Source organism: Trichechus manatus, unplaced genomic scaffold, assembly GCF_000243295.1.
Source record: "Trichechus manatus latirostris isolate Lorelei unplaced genomic scaffold, TriManLat1.0 scaffold00048, whole genome shotgun sequence".
In the NCBI taxonomy this organism is placed as follows: domain Eukaryota; kingdom Metazoa; phylum Chordata; class Mammalia; order Sirenia; family Trichechidae; genus Trichechus; species Trichechus manatus.
The window spans coordinates 10,623,122-10,628,475 of NW_004443984.1; positions in this window are offsets into that span (position 1 = coordinate 10,623,122).

The following is a 5,354-nucleotide window of genomic DNA, read 5'->3' on the forward strand; positions in this document are numbered from 1 at the left end:
TAATTTGTTATGATCCACATAGTCAAATGTCTTTGCATAGTCAATAAAACACAGGTAAATATCTTTCTGGTGTTCTTTGCTTTCAGCCAGGATCCATCTGACATCATCAATGATATCCCTTGTTCCAGGTACTCTTCTGAATCTGGCTTGAATTTCTGGCAGTTCCCTGTCAATGTACTGCTACAGCCGCTTTTGAATGATCTTCAGTAAAATTTTACTTGTGTGTGATATTAATGATATTGTTTGATGATTTCTGCATACAGTTGGATCACCTTTCTTTGCAATAGGCAAAAATATGGATCTCTTCTGGTCGGTTGGCCAGGTAGCTGTCTTCCAAATTCCCTGGCATACAGGAGTGAGCACTTCCAGAGCTGCATCCATTTGTTGAAACATCTCAGTTGGTATTCCATCAATTCCTGGAGTCTTGCTTTTTGCCAATGCCTTCAGTGCAGCTTGGACCTCTTCTTTCAGTACCATCGGTTTCTGATCATATGCTACCTCCTGAAATGGTTGAATGTCGACTAATTCTTTTTGGTATAGTGACTCTGTGTATTCCTTCCATCTTCTTTTGATGCTTCCTGTATCTTTTAATATTTTCCCTGTAGAATCCTTCAATATTGCAACTCCAGGCTTGAATTTTTTCTTCAGTTCCTTCAGCTTGAGAAATGGCGAGTGTGTTCTTCCTTTCTGGTTTTCTTTTTCTGCTACTGTCGTTTTTATTTTTGTTTATTGTTGTAGTTCAAGAGAGAGTTTACATTTTAAGTTAGTCTCACATACAAAAATTTATACATACATTGTTATGTGACCCTAATTGCTCTCCCTATACTGTGACAGCACACTTCTCTTTTCCACCCCTGATTTCCCATGTCCATTCAACCTGCTCCTAACCTTCTCTGCCTTCTCATCTCACCTCCGGACAGAAGCTGTCCGTTTAATCTCATGTATCTACTTCAGCTGAGAAGCACACTCTTCATGAGTATCATTTTATGTCCCATAGTCCAATCCAATCTTTGTTTGAAGAGTTGGCCTTGGAAATTGTTTTAGTTCTGGACTGATAGAGAATCCGAGGGCCGTGCTTTCTGGGGTTCCTCCAGTCTCAGTCAGACCATTAAGTCTGGTCTTTTTACTAGAATTTGAGTTTTGCACCCCATCTTTCTCCTGCTCCATCAGGGACTCCCCTTCTGGTTTTCTAACTCAAGGTCTTTGCACATGTCATTATAATACTTTACTTCGTCTTCTGTTCAGCTCTTTTACCTCATCATTTCTTCCATTTGCTTTAGCTACTTGATGTTCAAGAGCAAGCTTCAGCGTCTCTTCTGATATCCATTTTGGTCTTTTTTTCTTTCCTGTTTCTTGCTTTCTTCACGTACGATGTCCTTGGTGTCATTCCACAACTTGTCTGGTCTTCAGTCATTAGTGTTCAATGGGTTAAATCTATTCTTGAGATGGTCTTTAAATTCAGGTGGAATATATTCAAGGTTGTACTTTGGCTCTTGTGGACTTGCCCTAATTTTCTTCAGCTTCAACTTGAACTTGCATATGAGCAGTTAATGGTCTGTTCTGCAGTTGGCCCCTGGCCTTGTTCTGACTGATGATATTGAGCTTTTCCATCGTCTCTTTCCACGGATGTAGTAGATTTGATGCCTGTGTATTCCATCTGGCGAGGTCCACATGTATAGTCACCGTTTATGTTGTTGAAAAAAGGTATTTGCAATGAAGAAGTTGTTGGTCTTGCAAAATTCTATCATGCAGTCTCCAGCATTGTTTCTATCCCCGAGGCCGTATTTTCCAACTACCAGTCTTTCCTCTTTATTTCCAACTTTTGCATTCCAGTCACCAGTAATTATTAATGTATCCTGATTGCATGTTTGATCAATTTCAGACTGCAGAAGTTGGTAAAAATCTTGAATTTCTTCATCTTTGGCCTTAGTGATTAGTGTGTAAATTTGAATAATAGTCATATTAACTCATCTTCCTTGTAGGCATATTGATGTTATCCAATCACTGACAGCACTGTACTTCAGGATAGATCTTGAAATGTATGACGATGAATGCAATTCCATTCCTCTTCAAGTTTCATTCCTGGCATAGTAGACCATGATTGTCCAATTCAAAATGGCCAATACCAGTCCACTTCAGCTCACTAATGCCTAGGATATCAATGTTTATGCATTCCATTTCATTCTTGAGGATTTCCAATTTCCTAGACTCATACTTTGTACATTCCACATTCTGATTATTAATGGATGTTTGTAACTGTTTCTTCTCATTTTGAGTCATGCCACATCAGCAAATGAAGGTCCTGAAAGCTTGACTCTACTTTGAGGGGGTAGCTCTTCCCCAGTCGTTTTTTGAGAATCTTCCAATCTGAGGAGCTTATCTTCCACAGCTATTCATAAGGTTTTCACTGGCTAATTCTTTTCAGAAGCAGACTGCCAGATTCTTCTTTCTAGTCTGACTTAGTTTGGAAGCTCAGCTGAATCCTGTCTGCCATGGGTGACCCTGCTTGTATTTGAATACTGGTGGCATAGATTCCAGCTTCTCAGCAACACGCAAGCCTCCACAGTACGACCAACTGACAGACCCGTGGGAGTCTATTAACGTTAATTATGTCAAATTAGTTGATAGTATTGGTCAAGTCTTCTATATACTTACTGAGTTTCTATTAATAATGATTAATTACTGTTTGTAATTACTGAGAGAGGAGTGTTGCAATCTCCAGCTATAACTGTATTTTGTCTATTTCTTCTTTCAGTTCTATCAATTTTTTCACATATTTTGATGCTCTATTACTAGACGCATACACATTTAAGACTGTTATATCTTTTTGAATAACTGACCTCTTTGTCTTTATGAAATATCCTTCTTTATCTTTGGTAGTTTTTTTTATTCTGAAATATACTTCGTCTATTAATATAGTCACTCCAGCTTTCCTTTAGTTAGTGTTATCAGGTATATCTTTTACTGTAAACCTATCTGTGCTTATATATTCCAATGGGTTTCTAATATTCACCATATAGTTGGGTTTTACTTTGTTATCCAGTCTGACAATCTGCCTTTTATTGAGAGTGTTTATATATCATTTATATTTAATGTAACTATTGATATGATTGGGCTTAAATCTATCATCTTGCTGTTTGTTTTCTATATATTGTCTCATCATCTTTTTTGTCCTCCCCCCCTTTTTTAAAATCTTTACGTGCCTTATTTTGTCTTTAGTATTTTTTATGATTAATTTTACCTCTACCCCATTGCTGTCGAGTCGATTCCTACTCATAGTGGCCCTATAGGACAGAGCAGAACTACCACATAGTGTTAATAAGGCTGTAATCTTTATGGAATCAGACCACCATATCTTTCTCCTGAGGAGCAGCTGGTGGGTTCGAACTGCCGACCTTTTGGTTAGCAGCCCAGCCCTTAACCACTGTGCCACCAGGGCTCCTAATTTTACCTCTACTGTTGCCTTATTAGCAATAATTTGTTTTATTACTTTAGTGGCTGCTTTAAGGTTTACGATGTACATTTTTAACTTATTACGGTCTACCTTCAAATAATATTACACTTCACGTTTGTATAAAAACCTTAAAACAATACACTACCATTTCATCCCCCCATTTTCTTGGTACTATTATTTTCATGTATGTTGCTTCTACCCTTGTTATGGAGCCCTGGTGGTGCAGTGGTTAAGAGCTCGGCTGCTAACCAAAAGGTCGGCAGATCGAATCCACCAGTCACTCTTTGGGAACCCTATGGGGCAGTTCTGCTCTGTCCTATAGGGTTGCTATGAGTGAGAATTGACTGGATGGTAGTGGTTTTGGTTTGGTTATCCTTGTTATAAACCCCACAACACATTGTTATTATTTTTGCTTTAAACAGTCAATTATCTTTTAAAAATATTTTAATATGGAATTTACCTATTGTAAAGTTCACCCTTTTTAGTGTACAGTTATGAAAGTTCTAACATATGTATACCGTCACGTAACCACCACGACAATCAAGATAGAAAGGAAACAGTCCCATCACTTCATAAAACTCCCATGCCCCTTGGTGGTCAACCCTCTCCCCACCAGCAGCCTCTGGCAACCACCAGTCTGTTTTCTGTCTCTCTAGTGTTGCCTTTGCAGAAATGTAATATAATGTGAATCATACGTATGTAGCATTCTGAGTCTAGCTTCTTTCACACATTTGAGATTCATCCATGTTATTGTGTGTATCGATAGTTGATTCCATTGTATGGATATACCAGTTTGTTTATCCATTCCCCCAGTTGAGGGACATTTGGGTTGTTTCCAGTTCTTGGCAATTACAAATAAAGCCACTAAATATACTCGTGGATAGGTTTCTGTGTGAACACAGGTTTTCATTTCACTTGGGTAATTACCTAGGAATGGGATTGCTAGGTCATACGGTTTAACTTTGCATGTTTAACTTTATAAGAAACTCATTTATATTTAAAAAATATAAAAATGAGAAGTTTTTTATGTTTACCCAAGTTTACCGTTTCCAACACGCTTCATTTTTTGTGTGCGTAGATCCAAATTTCCTTCTGCCTGAAGAACTTTTTAAAATATTTCCTGTAGCAAAGTTTGCTATCTATGAATCCTCCCAACTTTTGTTGTCTGAATAGTTTTTAATTTTGCCTTAACGCTTCAAAGATAATTTGACTTTGGTATAGAATTCGAGGCTGACAGTTCTTTTCCTTCAGTCCCTTAAAGATATCAATCACTCCACAGGGATGTTGTCTGGAGCCTTTGGCAAGCCCAAAGGAGAGAACCTGGAGCCCCTGGGTGATGCAAATGGTTAACGCAACCACAGCTGGAGTCTACCCACAGGCGCCTCATAAGAAAGGCCTGGTGAACTACTTTCTAAAAATCAGCCAGTGAAATGAAAACCCTATGGAGGGCAGTTCTACTGACACACATGGGGTCGCTATGAGTCAGAGTCAACTCCCCGGCAACTTTTTTTTTTCCTTACCTGCAAAGGCCGAAGGTTTTCTGGTAAGCAGTTAGGAAAGTCCCCTCCACGAGAGGGCAGGGACCGCGGGACAGTTCAGGGGCGACAGTGGGAGGTAGGAGACCTGGCAAGGAAGCCCAGAGGAGTCGTGGCCTCCTGCCTTTCCTTTCGCTTGCAACTCTAAGACCTAGCTTGTCCATCCGGGATTGCGGCCATGACCTGGGTCACTGCCGCCACACCCTCACGCAGTGGACACGGAGACCACTCCTGAAACTCCGCCAAAGTTGTGTGCGTGGGAGTGCGCTTGTGCACATTAACCACTTCCACACGCCCCGATCGCTCCTCCCACGTCCTCGGTGGGCGGGGCCTGAGGCGGGGTTATTAAAGCGCAGCCGCGGCCC